Source organism: Monodelphis domestica, chromosome 8 (assembly GCF_027887165.1).
Source record: "Monodelphis domestica isolate mMonDom1 chromosome 8, mMonDom1.pri, whole genome shotgun sequence".
Taxonomy (NCBI): domain Eukaryota; kingdom Metazoa; phylum Chordata; class Mammalia; order Didelphimorphia; family Didelphidae; genus Monodelphis; species Monodelphis domestica.
Genome location: NC_077234.1, coordinates 256,638,366 through 256,648,487, shown reverse-complemented (window position 1 = coordinate 256,648,487; position 10,122 = coordinate 256,638,366). Strand labels below are relative to the sequence as shown.

Genomic DNA, 10,122 nt, shown 5'->3' with positions numbered 1-10,122 from the left:
TCTTGTATATGATAAAGTAGTCAACGTGGTAGACTCAGGAAAAATGACTGAGACATGATTAATTAATTGTAAGCACTAATATTCAAGTGATATTTAAATATTGAATAAACTGACCTTCCATGGAGGCAGAGTGGTCCCAGGTCGTCCCTGCAGGCGTTTACATTGTTTCTCCTTGTTTCCTATCTTTTTGTTGGCATTATGCTGAGGTCTGCTCATGCCACCATGAGCTCTTTCTTTATTCGGTTTGACTGGAAATGGAATTCTTTGCAGACCCTGATATTCCATGGCCTGAAGTCGGTCAGTGTCTTTGGGTGGATATTCCTGATTCCAAAAATGGCTTTTCTTTTAGAGAGAAGGTGGGATTTGTAATCCCTGTTTCCTAAAGGTGATCCAGATCTGCTTTTGCCTACATTCACAGTAGTCTGTAAGATTCGCGCACCGATGGGTCAAACCTAGAAACATTTTTCATCTACGTGGTTTTTCCTCTGTGGATAGTGTAAGCAGAGGCAGGATTTGCAAGCAGGTGAAAGAGAGAGATTTTGCAGAGAGAGGTTTGCTGGACTCCATGGCATGCTGTGGAACCGATGAGACTGTGTTCTGGAATGTGGGGAAGGGGATAAAAGTGAGCACGGGCAGTTACTGGGGCTTTTAGACTTCCTGTTTCTTGGGCTGTCTGGAGCTAGAACTTCCTCTCTCTCCCAAGCTGAGGAGATTAGGGTCCTATTCCCTGGAGCTGAATACCTTGATCCCTGCTCTTCCTGACCAGAGAAAACCCTTCTTTTCCTTGAAATCATCAGCATTCCTGTAAGCTGAAAGAACCTGTCCACTCAGAAGCCCTGTGATGGGCTAGCCTGTCCAAACTGTGGTGGGAAGGCCAGAAGCCAACTTGGGCCCAACCCTACTAGAGTTGAACCCTGACATAAAGGGTTCACCCTGAAGCTACTCAGAAGCTCCCATGATCTTCCCATCTGAAAACCTTGACTCATGTTACTAAGAAAATTGAGACTAACTCACCAATCTTTCCCTCTTTTTGCCCCTTTATTTTACAACTCCATGACATAATTTCTCATTATCTTCTCTGATGAAAAGGATCAGTTCTTATTCTTGTGAAGGAAACTCCCTCTAGATATACCTTCATTCCCAGCCTCTTAACCCTCTTCCATCTCTTTATCATCACTCTTTTCCTATTTACTGGTTCCTTTCCTGCTGCCTACATACCCATCCATCTCCCCAACTCTTAAACAAAGCTTCACTCTAGCTTATCAGCCCTACTATAATCCTCTCTCTCATTTCTCAAACTTCTTGAAAAAGCTTCCTACATTCTTTGTCTCTCCAGTTCCTTTGCCTTCATCTAAACTCTTTGCCATTTAGTTTGCAATCTCCTCACTCAACTCAAAGTTCTCTCTTCAATGTTAATGATCTTTTCTTAATGCTCAGCTTTCTTGACCTTCTATCAACAACTGACACTATTGGCCATTTTCTTTTCCTGGATACTCTCTTCTCTCTTCATTCTTATGATACTACTCTCTTGGTTCTTATCCTCCCTATCTGACTGATTCTTCTCAGTTTCTTGCTTTGTGTTTATTGCTATGTATGTATATATATATATATATATATATATATATATTTATGTATTTGTATGTGTCACACTCCTTAACTCTGTATGTATGCCAAAGCTCAGACCTGATTTCTTTTTTCTTTTCTCTCACTATCTTCTCACCTAGTGATATCAATTGTTATTATTGGTTTAATTATTGTCCTGAGACAGAGTGCTCCCAGATCTATAAATTGAGCTCTAGTATTTTTCTTGAGCTACTCTCATATTACCAATTACCTCGCAGGAATTTTAAATGGAATGTCCCATAGGGACTTTAAATATATATCAGGCCTGAAACAGAAATAATCATAGTTATCCCACAACCACCTCTCTTCTGAACTTCCTTTTTCTGTCAAAGGTTCCATGGTTTTTATAGTGACTCAGTTTTTCAAACTCATTTCACCCTACATATCCAATCATTTCATCACTATTCTCTCCACAATATCTCTTGCATAGTTCTCCTTACTCCCACAGCCACCATTCTATTTCAGAATTGTATTAACTTTACTTGGATTATTTGCAAAAGCCTAGAAATTATTTTTTTTCTGTATCAGATCTCTTAGCTGTCCTTTATATCTTCTACATAGATACCAAAGTGATTTTTCTAAAGAGTAGGGGAAAGTACAAGCATTTATTAATTTCCTACTATGGATGAGGCACTACAGTAAATGTTTTAGAAATATGATCTCATTTGGTTCCCACAAAAACCAGGTGAAATGTATACTAATATGATTTCCATTTTAAAGATGAGAAAACTGTGGTAGACATCAAGGTCATATAGCTAGTAAATGCCTAGGGTAATTTTTTAAATTCAAATATATTTTATTTTCCCAATTACATGTAATAGCAGTCTTTGACATACATTTTCTGAAATTATAAGACCCAAATTATCTCCTTCCCTCCCTTCCCTCCCTCCTTTCAGAGATGATAAGAAATTTGATCTGGATTATACATGCATTATCATGCAAAACAAGCTTCCATATTGGTCAGTGTTGTAAGAGAATATTATCCATATAAAACTAAAACCCCCAAATAAAATTGCATATAAATGAATGTGAAGATAGTATGCTTTGATCTGCATCTGACTGCAATAGTTCTTTCTCTGGAGGTGGATAGCATTTTTTGTCTTAAGTCCTTCAGAATTGCCTTGAATTAGGAGTAAGAGGAGGTGGAACATCTACACCAGGTGCCCTTCCACTTGCATATCAACCTGGAGCTACTCGAATGTGTCTATTTGGTATCTGCCATGCTTCTGGAGATCCCTTATATGGTAGCCCAAGAAAGTGATGCTCAGAGGTATATGATCAGCAAATAGTTCCATCACCAATTGCTTATAGGCAAGCGGCAGCTCTTGCTTGGTCCACCTGAATCAATGAGGGAACATGTAGGAGCAGCATCTAAAGCCATGAAGATGGGGGAATGAAAGATCTGTCACAGCTTTATTATAAATGAGAAGATGAATGGGGAAAGTTTGGGATTTGTCCAACAAAGGCCAACAAAGTCCATACCATGCTGTTTAGAAAGATCCAGGAAGAGTCCCTGTGCACCTCTCTCTTCACCTATAGCAGTGTTTATGAGTCTGTTAGCATGGAGACATTATCTGACATGTTTCAGCTGGATTTGCCTACTGCTCATTCCATAATCAGCAAAATGATCATCAGTGAGGAGCTTATGGCTTCTCTGGACCAGCCAACACAGACAGTGGCAATGCACTGCACTGAGCCCACAGCCCAGCAGAACCTGGCTTTGCAGTTGGTAGAAAAACTGGGAAGCTTCAGCTGTGTGACCCTGGGCAAGTCACTTAACCCCCATTGCCTAGCCCTTGCCACTCTTCTGCCTTGGAACCAATACACAGTATTGACTCCAAGACAGAAGGTAAGGGTTTTAAAAAAACAAAGAAACTGGGAAACTTGATGGAAAACAATGAACATGGCTTTGACCATAAGCAGGGTACCTATTGAGGTTATTTTAGAGACCAGAAATATGGCTACCAAAAAAATGAGGGAGACTACATGCGTCGAGAAGGCTACTGCCAACAGCAGTCACAGACTTCCTACTGACCTCCTCAGGACAAGCAATCCTGAAATGTAACATTCAGCTAGAATTGTTAAAACTCTATATTGTGTTGACATGATTTTGGAAGTGAAAAATAAAAAAGAATTGCCTTGGATTGCTGTATTGCTGAGAGTAGCTAAATCTTTCACAGTTGATCATTACACAATATTGCCTGTATTGTCCACAGTTTTCTCTTGGTTCTACTGATTTTGCTTTGCATCAAATCATGTAGTTATTTCCAGATTTTTCTGAAATAATTCTGCTTATCATTTACTCACCACATACAACGCAATGTGTTTAACCATTCCCCAATTTCAACAAAAAGAATTTCTATAAATACTTTTGTAAAAGTGGATCCTTTCCCCTTTTCTATGATATCTTTGGTATACAGACCCAGTAGGGTTAGTTTTATAGCCCATTGGGCAGAGTTCCAAATTTTCCTCTGGAATGGTTGGATCAGTTCACAACTCCACCAGCAATGCATTAGGGTCCCAATTTTGCCACATCCCTTCCAACATTTATCACTTTCCTTTTCTGTCATATTGGCCAATCTGACAGGTGTGTGGTGGTATAAGGTAAACTTTGAACTCATGTCTTCCCAAATCTAGGCAAGTTCCCTCATGTTTGAGGATGTCACATTGAGTAAGTCAATGTCTCTCTATTACCTCTAGGCTAAAATATAAACCCTATTAGGCATTTAAAGCCTATCTAGCTTCTGGTTTGATTATACATTATACCTGTCCATGCATGCTAGCTTTTCTTTTTCATAGATGGCACTCTCTTACCTTTTTGGCATTGCACAGTCTGTCTCATGCCTGGAGCTTCTTGTAATTGCTCTCTCTCTCTCTCACCTGGGCTTCTTGTAATTGCTTGTTTCCTTCGAAACCCAGCTCAAGTGCCATCTTCTGTATGAGGTCATTTCCAATGCTACCAGATGCTAATGTCTTTCTTCTTTCCCAATATACCTTTTATTTGTGTGTGTATGTATACATGCCTGTATGTAAAGGTTAGTAAAGAATTATACCAATTTACCATATGAATGTTGGGTAGATATATGGGCGTTCTGTTCATGACTCCCCTCCCTTTCACCTTCTTCTGAAGACTTTTCAGCAGGTGATAAACCCAGTCTTCTGCACAGGATGTCAACTGACAGTTCAGTCAATCAAGCATTTATTAATTTACTATTATGTACTAGGGGATATTCTAGATCTTGCAAATAAGAAGACAAAATCAAAATACTCTGTTCTCAAGGACTGTACATGCCAATGGTAGAGAAAATGCAGAGATATTTCATATACACATAGGTAGCTTTGTGAAATCTATCTATATGTATGTAAATATACATATTTGTATTTATGCATATGTGTGTATATGTATAACTCTTCACAATATTTTTCCTATTGGATTGTAAACTCAACAAGTACTATAGATGAAAATATTGATGTCCGTATATATATATATATATATATATACATATATATATGCATATATGTATGCTACTTATCTGCACATACTTATAAAACATTTGCATGGCAAATTTTATTTTGTTTTTACTAAGCTATTGTTCCTAGTGGGGCTTTGAATCAGGTCACCAACAGCACTCTCCTTATTCCACCCAGTGTGACTTCAGTATACAGTAGACAGCACAGTATTTTCATGTTCACTTTATTCTTTTGGTGATATTTCTAGAGGACCTTTTCCCTAATTACATTCCTCCTCATCCCAGGAGTCTTTCCAATTTTATTGTGATTCCTGGTTTAGCTTTTGCTTACTTATTACCTCAGTCACTCAAGCTTCACAAACTTTATTCCTAGCTGTTGATTTTGATTTGGAATCTCTCATTTCCTTTAATATTCCCCAAACTGGGAAGGCTTCAGTCAGCATCATGGAACCTGCTCTGCCACCAAGCTCACATTTAAGGGTCTGGTGCTGGTCTAGATCTAGCTTAAATTACCTCTGTGTTGTGAAAGAGAATTCTTTACTCTAGTGTCTATCCTGAGTTAACACTAACTTAAGTACCTCACTAGATTATGAAGACAGGATTAACTATCCTTTGTCTACATTTTAAATTGAATCAACAAAAGATTGAACACCCTACTTAATGCTAGGTGAGAAGGCACCAAGATACTTGGAGAGCTCCACCCTTTTTTTAACTCAATCAGTCAGAAACTTGTGAGTTGTTTTAAGAATTCACACAAGAGATCACACCCTCAGCAACTGTTCAATCAAGAAACCGTGAACCTTTTTGATGAGAAATTGACATTCAGAAGGTGAGAAGTGGATCCCACAGACATTGCCCCCTGGGCAGTGCTATACAATTTGGAAACTGTGATTGGCCCCTGTGAAGAGGGAGGAGATAAGAAGTCGCCATAAAAGCAAGCCTGAACTCCCTTAGAGGAGATGGTCTTTGAGAAGATAGTTTGAAGAGTTTGTTTTCTGGAGATAGTCTTCTAACTGTCTTCCAGGGATAGTCTTCCAGGGAGCTTTGCTGGAGACTGCGGCTTGAATCATGGGCTTGGAACTAGGCTTCAACTTAGTCACTGACTCCTAGACTACTTTGTTGGGTGAGTGAAAGGCTGACAACTTTCCTCATTTCCTAAGAGACTAGTTTCCATCTTGGGGGAGGCCATGTGATTACTCACCACCTGTCTTCCTGGTTGAGATTGGATAACTTCTCTATTCCCCTTACATTTCTCTTCTTTATTGTTTCCTCTCTATTTATAAATACTTGTAAATAAATTTCTGACTTGAGATATTATAAATATTGGCAACCACATAAAATTTTTGTTCAACCATTAATTTTAACCTTTAGAATGTCAACACTTGCAAGACAGAATCAGCAAAAAAAGTACAATTCCAGGACTTGATTTATTTCATTAATTAAAGATTTACCAGAATATCCCTTGTCTTATGAAAAATAGCTATAAAAAAGCAGGGTAATGACCAGTTAAAATCGCTACTGACTGACTTCGTCAATCAATAGAACAACAAACCTATACTGATAGGGAGAAAGAAAGCTGAGTTATCTAGAATTGGTAGAATTAGTAGTATTAGTTGAATTCTAGCTTGCTGTGAGGTGGGCCAGCCTCCCACAGGGGGTTGGGTCTTGGAGGTGGGGTGGTGTTGGCGAAATGATGGATGGGACACAGCTTTTGCATTCAACCCACAGCACAGATTTCACAGGATAAACTTCTCCACCTTGGCTGAGGCCTGGCTTAATTTTATACCCTCATGATCACACATCTACTTAGCACATTATTTCATTCTCAACATACATGTTTCCATGGAACCTAACAACAGACAGGGAGCCTAGGGAAATAGTCAACAAAACATTGTTGCTAAGGGCAGGATCAGTGGGTAGAATCAACATGACCCAGATATAGGTTAGGGAATTCAGAGCACAGATTTGCCAGAAGTTTTTATGCCTAGAAAAGAGGGTCCTATCTAGGTGGGTATATAAGAATCCTTAGGTTTAATTTTGTAAGTGGGTTCTCCTGGTAATATCCTGGGGGGACAGAGTATGTAAGGGGTAAACTTTAGGGGTTTTTGACTGAATATATTATACTAGTGATTGCCAGGGATTAATTCAATCCCAATAAAATACTCAAGTCAGTTTGGGAATTTTTTGGTTGTTTAATTACAATAGAGGGAAGAAATTAAGAAGAAGGGAGAGAGAAAAGAGAATTTAAACTGTTCCAGTTCAGGCTGAGCCAGGAAGGAGTTCAGAGGCCTAGGCCAAGGGGCCTTCTCAATCTAGCTCGGCTACCAACCACAAGGCCTCCTCTGAGGTGAAGGGTCTCCTGGGAGGATAACATTTTCAGGAAGTAGAGGAAAGGAGAAATCAGTCACCTCACCAAGGATTCTTCAGGGAAGATGCCTCACCTAACCCATGCTATAGAGCTTCTCCAGTCACCTCACCAGCAAGCCCCAAACCCCAAACCACTAAGATGCCCAGCTCACTGCCATAAACCACACAAGCCAGAGATAGAGCTGGAGAGAGGAACTGATGCAAAATATATAGACCATTTTTTACATCACTTACTGCATCTTACACATACCAATGATAGCTTAAGCTTGACTTAGGACAGCCCAGGGGGTCTGCCAGTTGTTTCTGATTTCCCACTTGCTAGCACATGTCTGTCATAGGCCATCCTTCTCAACACTTAATTCTTAAGTAGGGGTGTAGACATTCCTGGTTTCTAGGATTTTAAAGACTAATCAGGGTGGAGAAAAATCTAAAATTCACAAGTGGGACATCTGTATTAACCCTGCAAGCATGTTGCTCTCATCTATTTTTCCTGGGGCTAAGTAAGAATAATAATCATGGCAATTCCAATAATAAGGAGATGTTAATAATTAAAGTCACTTGGGGGGTTCAGTGGTTGTTTCCATCCTTCCTGTGGGCTGCTTTGAAGTCCCCAGTTTCCACATGGACCGTGTCAAACAGCCTCATCTTTGATGGTTCCCGGCACTAGCTCTTATCATCATATAGTCATATTTTTGAAACAAAATGTTTAACTGTTTGACTAATTCTATGAGTGTAAGATCATCCTTCAACTTTTTTTTAACAATGAGCTATATGTTATTTCATTTTCATAGAGGACTGTGACATCACAGAGGGATTTCTTGAGTCATGAATTGGATTTAGATAAGACAGAACTTTCAAAAGTCATCAGACTCATTCTCTTATACAGAATCATTGCAGTCCAGTGGCAAGACAAAAGTCAAAATGACTGGTGATAGCCCAGAATGCAGAGGGTGCAAGTCTTTTAGGTCTCATAAAACTGTAAGTACTCCTTAGAGACTGCTTCAACCAACTTCATGGACATTGGAATAAATTGTTCTTAATCACTCATTCCCTGGGGAGGTTGTCTTCACATACTTGAGGTAGACCCCTACCACCACCCCCAACTTATGTACAGGTTTGAGGCTTATTGGTTACCCTTTAATTGACTTAGCCTGTTTCCCTAGACAATTTTACTGGTGGGAGGCAGACACCAAAATGGAGGAGCAGTGCTGAAAATGGCTTATCAAACCCTAATACTGAGGTGCTAGTCCTTCCAGAATATCTCATACATCTCATTTAGTGAGCTTTATACAAAGATGTTGCAATGTCCTTCTATGTGAGATTGGGTGGGGGGTAGAATTTCCTAATGTTAGGGACAGAACTTCTACTTTCATACTGCAAAAATATCAAATGAATGTGGACTTATACCTGGACACACAAAAAAAATCTGCAGTGTTCTGGTGGGAGTAGGTTTTGGTAAATAGAAGCAGGAGAAAGGTCTTTTGTAGAAATGGCCTTCTTATTATTTTCTCCCCAGCAGTTCTGGGTAATCCCTACCCCATTTTGTGGTTCCAAGGGTGGTACTAGAGGGAAAGTCATACCAAAAATGAGGGGTGGGAAATAGTCATATGATGGTAGAGTACAGAGAGGAAGTCATTAGGCTTCCTATTACCCAACCACTCTCTACTACTCCCAAGTCGATATTAGATGCTAATAATCATGATATTTCATAACCATCAAACTGGCAAATATTTTGATGGGATACCTTACAAAAACCTGTAAGTTGTGTGACAATTTATTTAACATGGCCACCTCAGTGCTTGTTTTATATGCTTATAAAAATGGTGGAAGAGCCAAAGTTTCTAACCTCCAAGTACCTACCATTTATAGGCACAGGTCCTCAAACTGGAGAGTGCTTTATGAGATGGAATTTCTCCTCTTAGCGTCACACATGCACAACTTCAGATGTTTTGCCAACAAAGAACGATATGATGTACCTTGCACATAACGAATTGAATTTTTAAGGAAAAAATATTTTGCCTCAACTTACATAAAGAGAAATGTTTGCATTATTTACATGTAGTGTTTAGGCTTGTTGTGAAATCAGTAATTATTTGTTAACTTTATTTTTTGCTAACATGCCCTGCATAATTTTCCCTCTCTTCCCCTTCTGATTTGCAGTGTTGCTGTTGTTTGCTAATGTCTGTGAAGCAGCAGATTCTCAATTAGATTATGTGTTAACTGTGTATATTAGTGATTGGAGAGATTCTTATCTTTGTATTTCTAATAAAACCCAGCCAAAATATCCTTCTATTTCTGTTTGTGTTGATCCCAATGCAATGAATGAAGCTATTACACTTGAATGCTATTATCCATGACAAAGGAGCTAACTGTTTAATTCCATGGGTCTGTTACTATTTGTAAACTGGTTGTTAAATAAGGATACTTACAGATGCCTCTTGCTCCAGATGGTACCATTTAACTGCCTGTGTTACTCATGAGTGGTTTCTGCTTCAGCTTTAAACAAATACTTCACACACTTATTCTCTTATCGAAAATTCTCTTCTCTCAAAATTGAAACAAAAACTTGTAGTGCTACTTGAAGCTGTAAAATAAGAAATTTCTACCAGAGCAGTTAAAACACATTTGAATGCATATGTGGGAAGAAGCAGTACACATTTAG

General features: G+C 39.0%; 1 pseudogene; it reads left to right on the top strand.

Annotated features, from left to right (window-relative positions):
- The first annotated feature begins 222 nt into the window (after positions 1-222).
- LOC100028846 (eukaryotic translation initiation factor 3 subunit C-like) lies at positions 223-3,657 on the top strand (annotated as a pseudogene).
- Positions 3,658-10,122: the final 6,465 nt, after the last annotated feature.